The sequence below is a fragment of the Lagenorhynchus albirostris genome, chromosome 18 (genome assembly GCF_949774975.1).
Source record: "Lagenorhynchus albirostris chromosome 18, mLagAlb1.1, whole genome shotgun sequence".
NCBI lineage: Eukaryota > Metazoa > Chordata > Mammalia > Artiodactyla > Delphinidae > Lagenorhynchus > Lagenorhynchus albirostris.
The window spans coordinates 53,295,681-53,310,146 of NC_083112.1; positions in this window are offsets into that span (position 1 = coordinate 53,295,681).

A 14,466-nucleotide genomic window follows, 5' to 3' on the forward strand; every position below is an offset into this window, starting at 1 on the left:
TTTGTGAAATCTTTTGTTAAAATGCAAGAAAAGATAATTATTCTTTTTTTTTCTTAACACTATTGTGAATAAAAGTGCCATGTACTTACAATGGAAAAATTATCCTTGAACTGTCTAATGAGGTCGATGTGGAGGCATTTAAGTAAAATGTGTTAATCCTCTTGGGACCACTTTATATTTTTTTCCGCACAAGTTATTTCTGCCTCAATAACTTAAACATTGCTGCTCTGACCATAATCTGTCCCTCAGGCTTTTCTTCTAAGGGGGACAAATACATAATCACTTCCTTTCGTGCTTAAATAGGAACCTGGCACCACAGATATATCTGAATAACAGATTATTGCCACCGGGAAGCCTGACACAATGGAGTCAGACCTAGGAACAGGCAGTGACATTTGCCCAGAGAATTTACTAGATTAAAATCCAAGCCTCAGGGGCTTCCCTGGTGGCACAGTGGTTGAGAGTCCGCCTGCCGATGCAGGGGACACGGGTTCGTGCCCCGGTCCGGGAAGATCCCACATGCCGCAGAGCGGCTGGGCCCGTGAGCCATGGCCGCTGAGCCTGCGTGTCCGGAGCCTGTGCTCCGCAATGGGAGAGGCCACAAGAGTGAGAGGCCCGCGTACAGCAAAAAAAAAAAAAAAAAAAAAAAATCCAAGCCTCCCAAGTATTTCAGTTGCAGATGATCAAACTAAATAAAAATCAAACAATTAAAAGTGATCAACTCTCTTTGTATATAAATGCCTGGATTACTTTTCTCCCATAAAATTGATGGGTTGCTTAATTGATTAGCAAGTTGTTGGCAAAACTGTAAAAGCAGAATACAATTGGTCTCAGAATTATGATTCTAGAGATAAGAAAAGTAAAGAGAAAATACAATGAAGTTCTTAAACAGATAATTATGCATATAAAAACTGTGACAGAAAAGCAATCTGTTTCTTACCTGATTTCTGAGGATGTGTCAGTATCAATATAGTTTGCCATATAAGTTCTGCTTCTAGTTTACATATTTCCCCTAATTTTTCTTTTTTTAAGCAGCAAAACTAAAAGAAAAGATCAATAACTCTCATTTTCTACATTTCAAAACTATAAAATCTTTCCTTTATGTATAAGTTGTTTCCCTAAGCTGTTACACACACAAGCATTTGTATTTGCATTTTAACATTTTCTGGGATTATTTCATCTTTAAAATCCATAAATATTTCACTCTACTCCATAACTTATCTGTATTTGTGTTTCTGTGAAAATGTTTGACCACCTTTGACCAAATGTTTGACCAAAGTGTTTCCGAAGTTTGACCACCTTTGGAAAATAGAGCCTTGCCAGATGAGATGAGTTGGTTTTCTATGTAAAGGTTTGCTACTTTCCTATTTTATGTCTCACAGATAATTAAAATGGTCATTGATAAGCAAAACACATTCTTGATTCACCAAGCCTTTCAAAAATCTCCTCCTCTCCTAGATTTCTGTATCAGCCTGTGAAACTATACAAGCCTTAGGGTCTCTCTCCTCCCAGACACCCCACATCCAATCCACCTGCAGATAATGTCATCTCTGCATCCTACGTCCATCTGCTTCTTCCCATGCCCACTGTTACTGCCTAATCCAGCAACCTGAAATATCTTTCCTCCCTCACATCACTCAGATCTCTTCTCAACTATAGAATCTTCCACAGAGGTGCCCTCCCTGGCCACCCTTTCTGGAGTAGCACCCACCTTCCATCTTTTTCTATGCCCTTATTACTTTCTATTGTTACCGAGTCGACCGGCCAATAAATCAGGAGACGGTATTGAGGCAGGGAATATGACTTTATTTGGAAAGCTGGCAGACTGAGAAGATGGCAGACTAATGTCTCCAAAAAACCATCTTATTGGGGTTTGGATGCCAGTTTCTTTTATAGAACAGAGGGGGAGGAGGTGGGGAAGTAAAGTAAAAAGGCCATAAGTCTTGCAAATATCTCCTGGAATGGTCATCCTAGGGGAGGGGATGTGTTAATTTCTTCTTTCTTGTAGCCATTCACAGGTGAACAGGGTCAGGATACTTCCCTGAACAAAGGCCCTTTGGTTTAACATTCAGGCAGAGGGGCAGTGTTCCCTGAGGCAGACCTTTATGCATGGACAATATCCTTTCAAGGAACAAAAGCAATGGGAAGCAAAGGTTAAAGTAAAAGAAACAGATCCAACATGGAGCCAGGATTGGCCCTTCCCTGTTACACTACTACCTTTATTACTTTTTCTTGATGAGCAGCTCCCAAATTCATCTCATGGTTTCCACTTTTGTCCCCTTACTAGCATTGTCCTCCAAGCTTCCAGAGTGAGCTCCCACTAAATAAAGAACAGAAGCCAAAACTCTTGCTGTGGTCTTTACTCAGGTGACTCCTTATCATGGTTTTAATTTGTCAGTCTCTCAGAGATGTCTTCTCTAAGTCTTCCCAGAGACTAGTGTCCCTAAGACACCAGTCTATATGTTTGCCCCACGTTACTCTGTAACTCCACCCTATTTTATTTTCATTATAGCTCAAATCATAATCCGAAGACCCAATATTTTGTTTTGTTTCATTATTTAATTTTATATTTTTTAGCCGTCCCAGGGGAATATAAGCCTTGCTTGTCTCATTCAGCACTGCAAGTCCAATGCCTAGTATAGTGTCTGGCCTATAACAGCTGTTTAATAAATATCTGTTAAATGAATGAATTGACCATGATTCAGTAAAGCAGGTAGAGCACGTCCTTTAAAAGTGGTTCAGGAACACTATAAGAGTCAACCACAAGGGTAGAAAACAAAGCAGAGAAATGGCATATTGCATGTTTCTTTTTTTTTTTTCCACGTGGAAAATATGGGAGTGTATTAAGACACTAAGTTCTGTCAGAGACTTATGCTTTAATACCATCATATTAAAAACTGTAAGAAGATTCATTCAAAGATTACTATATATAGGTTTTCCATTTAAATGTAGAAATTAGCCTTGTGTGAGACTAATAACCCCATTTTACAGAAAAGGAAACTAAGGCTTAGGGAAAATTTGCCAAGTACACAAAACCAATTGCAGAGCTGAGAACTGATTCAAACTTTTCTAAAAGCTCTATTCTTTCCATTACACCAGACACCAACCAGATTTTGATTCCTGTAGCCATGGGGAAGTCGAGATTGCTTTGGGCCACAGCTTCCTCATTAACGAAGAATGAAAACTAACCTTGTTTTACAGGGTGGTTCAAATTTAATCCAGATAATGTGCCTGCAGTTTACAGTTTATGTTTCCCTATCCTGCAGACACGATGGATACATTTCTTTGAGATCCATAAAATACCAGATAGAAAATAATGATTACTTTAAAAATAATCAGTATAATTTGATACAAAAAGTCCTCTATCATCATCTAACTTGAAACTGTAATTGAATTTATTGTAAAATCTAGGATAAATGCAGATGCAACAAAACATTTTGGGAATGATGGAAAGGCTGGGTTTTGTTTTATGAACCTGCCTTATGGTATATGCATACAAAGGCCTTTTAGCCTTGCAGAGGCCATGGGTGTCTTACAACTGCCATTCTGGCCCAGCGTTCTGGGGTTGAATGAGAAGCACTAAATTTGGAGAGCTTTTTGGATGCCTTTGAAATATTTCTGGCTTAGGAATGTTTAAAATCCTTTTATAACATTCTTAATAAGTTTAGTGGATATTATGATACTCCATAAAAGATACTCTACTCTGCTGATAGCGATGGAGTATGTACCCTAGAATTCCACTTCATTCCTTTTGAAGATGTATGCAAAAATATATTCTGCCAGCAAAGGAAAACTGATCTTCCTTAAAAATTTTTTTTTCTTTTTTTTTCTAAATCTTTATTGGAGTATAATTGCTTTACAGTGGTGTGTTAGTTTCTGCTTTATAACAAAGTGAATCAGTTATACATATACATATGTTCCCATATCTCTTCCCTTTTGCGTCTCCCTCCCTCCCACCCTCCCTATCCCACCCCTCTATGTGGTCACAAAGCACTGAGCTGATCTCCCTGTGTATATCTTTTTGAATTCGTGTTTTTGTTTCCTTCAGAAAGATACCCCCAAGTGTAATTCCTGCATCATATGGTAGTTCTATTTTTAATTTCTTGAGGAACCTCTGTACTGTTTTCCATAGTGGCTGCACCAATGAACATTCCCAAGAGAATGCGTGAGGGTTCTCCTCATCCTCGCCAAGGGTTGTTATTTGTTGTTATTTGTTGTCTTTTGGACGATAGCCAAGTTTTTAGGTGTGAGGTGTTCTTTTGATGTGCGTTTCCCTGATGATAAGTGATATTGGTCATAGTTTCATATGTCTCTCGGCCATCTGTACGTACTCTTTGGAAAAATGTTTGGTCCCAAGTTTTAATTGGGTTTTTGGTTTTTGGAGGTTCAGTTGTGTGAGTTCTTCATCTATTTTGGATATGAACCCCTTTTCAGACATATTGTTTGCAACTATTTTCTCACATTCGGTAGGCTTCCTTAATAATTTTAACATAAAGCCTTTAACTGTAAAAGTAACAAAAATTATATCCACCATTTCTTTTTTTTTAAGTTTATTTATTAACATCTTTATAGGAATATAATTGCTTTACAATGTTGTGTTACTTTCTGCTGTATAACAAAGTGAATCAGCTATACGTATACATATATCCCCATATCCCCTCCCTCTTGTGTCTCCCTCCCACCCTCCCTATCCCACCCCTCTAGGTGGTCACAAAGCACCGAGGTGATCTCCCTGTGCTATGCGGCTGCTTCCTACTAGCTATCTGTTTTACATTTGGTAGTGTATATATGTCCATACCACTCTCTCACTTCGTCCCAGTTTACCCTTCCCCCTCCCTGTGTCCTCAAGTCCATTCTCTACATCTGCGTCTTTATTCCTGTCCTGCCCCTAGGTTCTTCATAACCTTTTTTTTTTTTTTAGATTCCGTATATATGTGTTAGCATATGGTATTTGTTTATCTCTTTCTGACCTACTTCCCTCCGTATGACAGACTCTAGGTCCACCCACCTCACTACAAATAACTCAATTTCATTTCTTTTTATAGCTGAGTAATATTCCATTGTATATATATATATACCACATCTTTTTTATCCATTCATCTGTCGAAGGACACTTAGGTTGCTTCCATGTCCTGGCTATTGTAAATATTGCTGCAATGAACATTGTGGTACATGACTCTTTTTGAATTATGGTTTTCTCAGGGTATGTGCCCAGTAGTGGGATTGCTGGGTCATATGGTAGTTCTATTTGTAGTTTTTTAAGGAACCTCCATACTGTTCTCCACAGTGGCTGTACCAATTCACACTCCCACCAGCAGTGCAAGAACACTCAGTATGTGCCAGATATTTTACATACACTATTGTCAATATCCCACCAACCATGCAAGATAGATATTATTAAATATTAAATGATTTGCTTGAGGCCAGATAGCTAGCAAAATTGGAGAACCTTGATTTTAATCCAGTCCTCTCTGATTACAAAGTCCTGGTTTTTTCCTCCCATTCCACAGTATCTCATTCATCCTTTCATTCACTGCACAAGAATTAATTTAAATCCTATTATGTAGGAGGCACTGTTTGAGCTATTGAATAAAACAAAGTCACTTCTTACAGGGCTGATAGTTTAGTTGGACAGAAAGGAAATAAACCAATATATAACGTAACATAGTATAATATTAGGTATGTCAATATACCTACTATAAAATAAAAACAAAACAGGGGAACGAGCCAGGAAAGAGTGTTTGGTAATCAGATCAGAGAAGTGTCCTGAGGACAGACTGTTGAAGATTTTTGGGGCCATGAGAAGAGCTCTTGATTTATGTATCATAAGTTCCCTTTAAAGAATAGGAACCAATTGACCACAGAATCTAGGTATACATATACAGACAACTCCAATAACATATTCTGCTTTTTCCAGAATTAATTAAATCATTACTTTATTCTTTTGGAAAAATTTACGTAGAACTTTGTATCTATCAGCCACGGAGTTGGTGCTGGGGCTAAAACAATGAATAAGACATATTTCCTTCCCTCAAGAGGAAGGTAGAAGTGTAAACAGAGAAATTCACTCACAAATTTTATTCAAAATCAATGACATTCATTCAACAACATTTAATGAGATCCTATTATGCCCTAATCCAACCACTGTGTGAGACATTGAAAATACATGAGAAGGTATGACCTCCGGAGAAGGGAATCTGGAGAGAAGCTACAGAGCTGTCTCCAGAGAAGACAAACGATGCTGTCTTAAAGGAGGAGTACGACTTTACCACACAAAGCCTGGAAGGATGGTCTAAGTAGAGAAGCTGGCAAAGAGGAAAGCAGGGAATTGGTATGTTTCAGAGGAACAGTGACAAGACCCAGCTGCTGGGACGCAGAGTACAAGAAGGGCACTGGCTGGAGATAAGGTAGTGGGTGGGGCTCAGCTCTGAAAAATGGGGTATTTAACATATGGATTCAGTCAGTGGACTGTGGTGAGGGACACTTTTAGTCTCCTTCCACCATATTTTCATGGAGAATTTCCAGTGTCCCCTCAGCACACCCCTTTTGCACTCTGGAAGAGGAAGAGTAGGTTGGAAAATGAGTCTGGGGAGGGACTGAACATGCACAGTTCAAACACACTGGTCTTCCACAGGGATGCTCACGGGAGCTTGTGCCTGCCCCTACTGGAGGGGACTGGACTGGAGGGAAAAACCTGTCTAATTCGGGGGTGAAATATTAGAAAGATCCTTTGCCTTGGATCTAAAGTCAACATCCCTCAATCGGTGTTATCACTAATAAAGCTGATATGTCTATGCCCTGCAGTCTGTCAGACTTCTGCATTTTCTCTCTCAGTTGTTTTCTGATTTGAAAGAAGAGTGACTTTACTTATTGGCTTTCCTAAAACTACAGTGCATCTGTGGAATGCAAAATAATAGTCCTCAAAGATGTCTCCATCCTCATCCTCTGAACCTGAATATGGTACCTTATGTGGCAAAGGGGACTTTGCAGATGTGATTAAGGTTAAGGACCTGGAGATGGGGAGATTATCCTAGATTATCCTAGATTATGCCAATCTAATCACATGCGTCCTTAAAAGCTGAGTCTTTCCAGCTGGGTCAGAGAGAGATGCGACGATGGAAGAAGGGTCAGAGAGATGAGATGCAGCCTGAGAGGGATTTGACCAGATGTTGCTGGGTTTGAACATGGAGGATGGAAGCCACAAAGCAAAGAATGTGGGCAGCTTCTAGATGCTGAGAATAAACTCCCTGCCAACAGCCAGCAAGGAAATGAGACTTTGGTCCTACAACTACAGGGCACTGAATTCTGCCAACAACCCAGATGAGCAGGAAATCAATTCTCCCTTAGAGTCTAAAGGAAGAAACAGAGCCTAGCTAACACCTTGATTTTAGTCCAGTGAGACCCGTGTCAGACTTCTGACCTATAAAACTGTGAGGTAATCAATCATTTGCATTATTTTAATCCATTCAGTTTGTGGTCACTTGTTATGGCAACCACAGAAAACTAATACAATGTCACAAGTTGCCAGTGGAGGGTTTTTTTTGTTTTTTTGCTTGTTTGTTTGTTGTTATTTTTAAATTGAGATATAATAGGCATGTAACATTGTGTACGTTTGAAGTGTACAGTGTGTTGGCTTGATACATTTATATTTTGTGATATGGTTTCTACAGCGGCATTAGCTAATGCCTTTGTCACATAGTTGTCATTTCTTGTTTGTGCTGAGAACAATTAAGCTCTAGTCTCTTAAGGAACCAATGGAGGTTTTAACACAGAGTGATGACATGCTCAGATGGAGATGGCAATTCCAATGGCCAGTGGAGTCTGAGTTTGAAAACATTCATGCAAGTCGGCAGCATTTGGTGATGGGATGCGGATGAAGGAGAAAGGGTATTTCACCTTGGGAATGGGTGAATGGCCATATCATTAATCAAGATTGAAACTCCAGGGCTTCCCTGGTGGCGCAGTGGTTGAGAGTCCGCCTGTCGATGCAAGGGACACAGGTTCGTGCCCCGGTCCGGGAAGATCCCACATGCCGTGGAGTGGCTGGGCCCGTGAGCCATGGCCGCTGAGCCTGCGCGTCCGGAGCCTGTGCTCCGCAATGGGAGAGGCCACAACAGTGAGAGGCCCGCGTACCGCAAAAAAAAAAAAAAAAAAAACTCCAGGAAGAGAAACAAGTTTGCATGAAATTATATTCAAATCATGAACTCAGTATTGATATATTAAGGTTGAGGTATTTAAGGCCTCTGGGACATTCAGGACAACAAATTTACAAGTCTTTGGGAATGAGTACCCAAAGGAAAGCAGAGACCATAAATGCCTTGGAAGTAGATAAGACAATGCAAAGGGAGACATAGCTGTAGATCTAGTCATGATTTGGGTCATGAAAAAATATTTTAAACAACTTACATATATTTTTTTTCAGCACTAAACCAATCGTCTACAACTTTACACAATGAAAATATGGCCAAAGACAACTTTGGAAATATATAAATGACTTTCTAGGGGTCACTCAAGAAACCTGTTCAGTTTCATGCCATATCTTAGACATGGCCTGACATTTTTATTTTTTTAATCAACATTGTATATTTAGACCTTCAAATCATCTGTAAGAAGTTTAAAACTTTTCACAGAATTCCACTGATAATCTCACCATATGCCACTCCCAGAATCACACATCTGCCACTGTTTTTGAATCACGTAAGCGTTTAATAAGATCATTGTTCACATGAAATGATTACCCTATTTCAGTTTTTCCCTTATGCACTCATACCAAGGAAAATGTTAGTAATTCCTCTGTAGCTTAAAGGGTGTTGTCCACAAAACTGCAGTTGAAGCCTCACCTACCATGTTAAATTCCATTCTTCTTAGAAAGTGTCTTTAGATAACATCTTTTTTCTAAATTTAAAGTTGAAAATTATTTTCATTTGCTCTCTGCGAGGCCTAACTTAGCTTTGTATAACCAAAAACATCAACGTAAGTCTTACCTCTGAGTTTCACTGTAGGAGTTGTACTGAGGGCAAAATGATGAGGAGGTCTCAGGCAGAGACAGCACTTCTGATTGGTTAGATCATTTCTTTTTTTTTTTTTTTTTTTTTGACCTCTCCCGTTGTGGAGCACAGGCTCCGGATGCGCAGGCTCAGCGGCCATGGCTCACGGGCCCAGCCGCTCCGCGGCATGTGGGATCTTCCCGGACCGGGGCACGAACCCATGTCCCCTGCATCGGCAGGCGGACTCTCAACCACTGCGCCACCAGGGAAGCCCAGATCATTTCTTTTGTGTAGTTGAATTTGGAGAGATGACCCAAGACACAAGACTTCTTAAAAACAGGTGTAATTTTTTACTTTCTTTTTAAAATTGAGGTATAATTGACATAACATTAGTTGCAGGTGTACAACATTCAATATTTGTATATATTGCAACATGATCACTACAATAAGTCTAGGTAACAGCCATTACCATACATAGTTTAGAAATTTTTTTTCTTGTAATGAGAACTTTTTGGATCTACTCTCTTAACAACTTTCAATAATACAATATAGTATTATTAACTCTAGTCTCCATGCTATACATTACATCCCCAAGACTTATTCATTTTATAGCTGGAAATTTCTACCTTCACTCACCTCTCCCACTTCCACCCCCTGAAAAACAGATGAAATTTTGAAAGTTTTAAAAAAAATTATTTTGAAATAATTATAAGCTCCAGAAAGTTGCAAAAATAGTATAGAGAGGTCCTCTGTACCCATCACTTAGCTTTTCCTAATGGTAATATTTTACATAACTATAGCACATTTTTCAAAACTAGGAAATTGACATTGACACAATACAATTAACTAGACCACAGTCATTACTCAGGTTTTAGAGGTTTTAGTATGTGTTTTTCTTTTTGGCATATGTGTGAATGTAATTCTATGAAATTTTACTACATGTTGGTCATATGAGCTCCACAACAATCAAGATACAGAACTCACCACAAAGGGCTCCCTTGTGGTACCGTTTGTAGTTTCACCAACACATGGCAACCATTGATCTGTTCTCCATTCTTATAGTTTTATCGTTTCAAGAATGTTATATAAATGAAATCACACAGTATGCAACATTTTGGTGTTGGCTTTTTTAAAAATTTAACATAATTTTCTTGAGATTAATTTGTGTTTCTGCCTATAAAAATAGTTTGTTCCTTTTTATTGCTGAGTAGTATTCCCTGGGATGGATTATCACAGTGTTTATCCTTCACCCACTGAAGGACATATGGGTTGTTTCCAGTTTTAGGCTAGGACAATTACAATTGCTGTAGACATTATCTATAGGTTTTTTGCATGAACATACATTTTCATTTCTCTAGAATATGGGTACAGGAGTCTGATTGTTGGGTCATATGGTAAGGAAATGTTTAATTTTAAAAGAAACTGCCAGACTTCTAGGGTGGCTGTACCATTTTGCATTCCCACCAGCAATTTATGAGATCCAGTTTCTCGGTATCCCTGCCAGCATCCGGTAATGTCAATATTTTTATTTTAGCTATTCTAATAGGTGTGTAGTAAAAAGCAGATGGATTGTTAATGGTATTTTTGAAACTATAGACACTTGAATGAGCTCTCCAAAGTGAACACAATTTCCTACTCCCATATGTGAACACGGTGTTTTTTAGATAAGAGGTAAAAGGACAGGAGGTTAGATATTAGCTCTCCATATTTGCAAGTGAAAATGAACACAAAAGCATGAAAATTTAAGACCATCGATAACCACAAAGCCCTGTTATTTGTAACAAACTCCCTTTTGGAATCTTTGTGGACAGTTTCATGGGAGAGCAGAATGGAAGTCATGGTTTGCTGTCTACCTTGATGATCTGATTCTCAATGTTCAAATGATAAGCAGTCCTTGGAAGCCTTTCCAAAGAGTTCCACATGCTTGCATTAGAGAACAGTAAGATCTAGGGAGTCTTCTTGGTGCAACTCAGTGTTACTTTATTTACCAACAAAATAAAAATAGCTATTGGAAAATACATTCAAATACTAGCAATCTTCTCTATTAAGGGAAGTTTAACTAGATTAATGCACTAAAAGTCAAAGGTTATAAATTTTTAGGTATTCTGTCTCTTTTAATCACTATAAATGTCCTATTTCTTTTTCTTTTATCTACTAAATTAATTAATGAACACTTCAGCTACTTAAAACATTACAGCCTATAGAAATCTTTCCACTTGCAAATGATTACACCAAAATTTCCCAACATCTGTTCTAAGAAGCAGTAGTTCCTTGGAATGCCAAGAAATGAAAGAGTTCCATGACATGTGGCATCTGGATGTCTACAATGTGAAAAGGTTAAATAGCTCCTTTACAGCAAATCTCCTCAAAGTCACTATTAAATAGATGAATGGATGTACAAGATGACACTCCAAGAGGTCAATGGAATATTGAGAACTTCCCTAAAAACGTATTTGTCCACAGAATATTATACTGACCAGCTCAAGGACTAGATTAGAAAGCCCTCGATGATATTGATTGAAAGTGTGATTAATATATGAATTATCTGTGTAACATTTAAACTCTAGTTGGAGAGGAAGCCATCAGAGATGCTCTTATTCTTACATGTGTCTTTTTGATATATCCAACTCCTAAAGAAATCTAGTTCAGATCAGACTGTTCACATCCTTTATGATTCAATATTGTTGTTCGGCCTAAATGTTGAAAAATATTGTTTATGAAAGCCATAATAGGAAAATAAATAATGCTACAATATTTTTAGCTGTTTTGTTGCAATTTTCAAGACAAGTTAAAGTTCTCTTAGTGTTGTGCCTTTGGGAAAAGCAAACTCCAAGAAGGGAAAAGGCTAAAAAGCAGAAGCAAAAGAGCCATGTTGCTGGAAGTCTGGATAGTCTTTTCACGCATAATAATTAAGAGGGTTAATTTAATCACAAAGTTGCACTCAAAATCTCAAACAAGATAGTGCTTTAAGAATAATATTCGATGGGCTTCCCTGGTGGCGCAGTGGTTAAGAATCCGCCTGCCAATGCGCGCACCTCAACGAAGAGTAGCGTCTGCTCACCACAACTAGAGAAAACCCGCGTGCAATAAGAAGCAATGAAGGCCCAACACAGCCAAAAATAAATAAATAAAATAAATTTTTTAAAAAGGAAGAAAAAAGAATAATATTAGAGATTTTAAAGTTAATATCAGCACCCATGTTAAAAATATCAACACACTGCGAAATAGAAGTTTCATTTTATTTCAGAAAGAAGGACAAGGAAATCCGTGCTATTTCTCTACACTCTTGAGTGGAAATCCAGAATTTGCAAGCACTCATTCTGGGGAAGCCTAACTCTCCCTAATAAACCACATGGAATTAAACAGGACTGTTGAAGTCCTTGGAGCAGTAGGGATGTTTGTAAGTTAAGATAAAAATACTTGGGTTTAAGAGGTCTAAAAGCATTAACGAGTATATAAATATGTTTCTCCTTCTTGGGCAGGTGATACAATATAGTGGAAAGAGCTTGGACTTTAGATCTATAAAGACTAGAGTTGGGCTGATTTAAACTTACTGTGCCTCAATTTACTCACCTGTAAAATAGGTATAATAACATCTACCCAAGAGGGAGTTTGGAAGATTAAATAAGGTAAAATAAAGGCTATTAACATGGTGCCTAGGAAATAGAAGGTATACAAAAAGTGTTTGTTTCCTTTCTCTTTCTTCATAGTGTGCTAAGAGTATGCTATAAGCAATTACCTGAATAACCATGAAGATTCATGTTTTCTCATTTGATAGAACCACCAGTCATATGAGTGTCCATAAGTTTGGTTATCTATTCTAAAATGTTGTAACTTAAATGACATTATACTATAGCAGAGTTGAAATAAAAAGTCAGGTTAGACAATAATCTAGAGGATTCTCATTAAGCAAATGTGTTTCACATCTTTCTTCTAAATCTGTTACCTATTTGGAGAGTTACAATGTTAGTGCAACTATGGAGCACATAAAACTTGAAGCCACTAATTAGAGTTTTGTGATGTGTTCAGATTGCATCCATTTTTGGTTGCAGTTCTTGATGTGCAGTGAGGAAGGGGAATAGTTTGTGTAATTTGCATATATAGAGAATTGATGCTCAGAGAGAAATGATAACAATGGCTCTATGAAGCAACACTAGTCATTTTTAACATTAATTATAGACACAGCACCAGATGCTTTTATGCTAGATTTATGGGGAGAGTAGAAATGATTTGAAAATGTTTATATGAGCTTACACTTTGCAAATTCCATTATGGACTATCAATATATAAATGTAAATGCACTGTTCTTAAGTGAGCCTGACTACTTACCCACTGTCAGTAATGACTCACTTCTGGTTATGGTGAAGGATTAGAAATGATTCTTAACTTACATGGAGCCCAAATACCATGTCACATCTCAGGATTAGTTTAGGGAAAAGAAGGGAGAAAAATTCAGTACTAGATACTAAGGAATTTCTGTTCAGTATTTCGATTAGAAGGGAGAGTATAAGAAGATACCCTAGAGATAATGATGGAAAAATCAATATGCACCACCTAAGAGAGCCAAGTCTCTCCATCAAAGGCAACATTGTCTTGTACTACCCAGAGCCTTGGGAACTTGCTAGATGTGATATACCAGAAGTCAGCACGGTGATCCTACACATTCCAGACATTTCCCTTTATAAACTGCCTAAAAGTATAGCTGGAGTGCTTCTATGAGAAACTCTTACAGGCCAAGGAGCCAGTACAAGTCTTGGGAGGTCTGTGTACAGTGACAGGCACTTTGCAAAGAATCCCTTTGAAATTGGCACGTAAGCCCCTTTTCCTCCAAATAACACTTAATCACAAATTCAATATTATTTGGGAATTTTAATTCTTCACATAAATGATTTATCCTTCATTTTTTATTTTTTCTACTTCCCTCTCATTATTTTTGCTGTTAAAAGAATTGGGCAAATGTAGTTTGAATATATATATATAGATAGATAGATGCATATAATAGATAATATGCAAATATAATTGAATATAAATTTGGAATATATATTTGATAAATATAATTGAACATATATAACCCAAAAAGAATAATGGAGGGATCTACAGATTGGTTTGGAAGTCTCAAGAGATTGTATTGGCTCATTTTAGATTATTTATGCAAATATTCCCAAAGTGCATTTGCTGCCTTGAACAAGGGCTATGTTAAACTGGAGAATTTATCTTTATCTGGATATTGATTATTGCACACATTAAAAGCCATAATGATAGTCGAGGCTTTTATCTTTTCTCCATAGGAAATTAGAATAAGAGACGTAAGAAACTTTACTTTCTTAAAACAGGCTATGTTTGCCTTTCAGTTTTCACTGCTTCTTAGCCGTTTAGCCATGCCTCATCTGTATTTCTCAGTAATAGGAGTATGACCCAAATTTAATAAAAAAGTGATTCTTCAAAGAAAAAATATATACGTTTTTCTTTTGCTTTATAA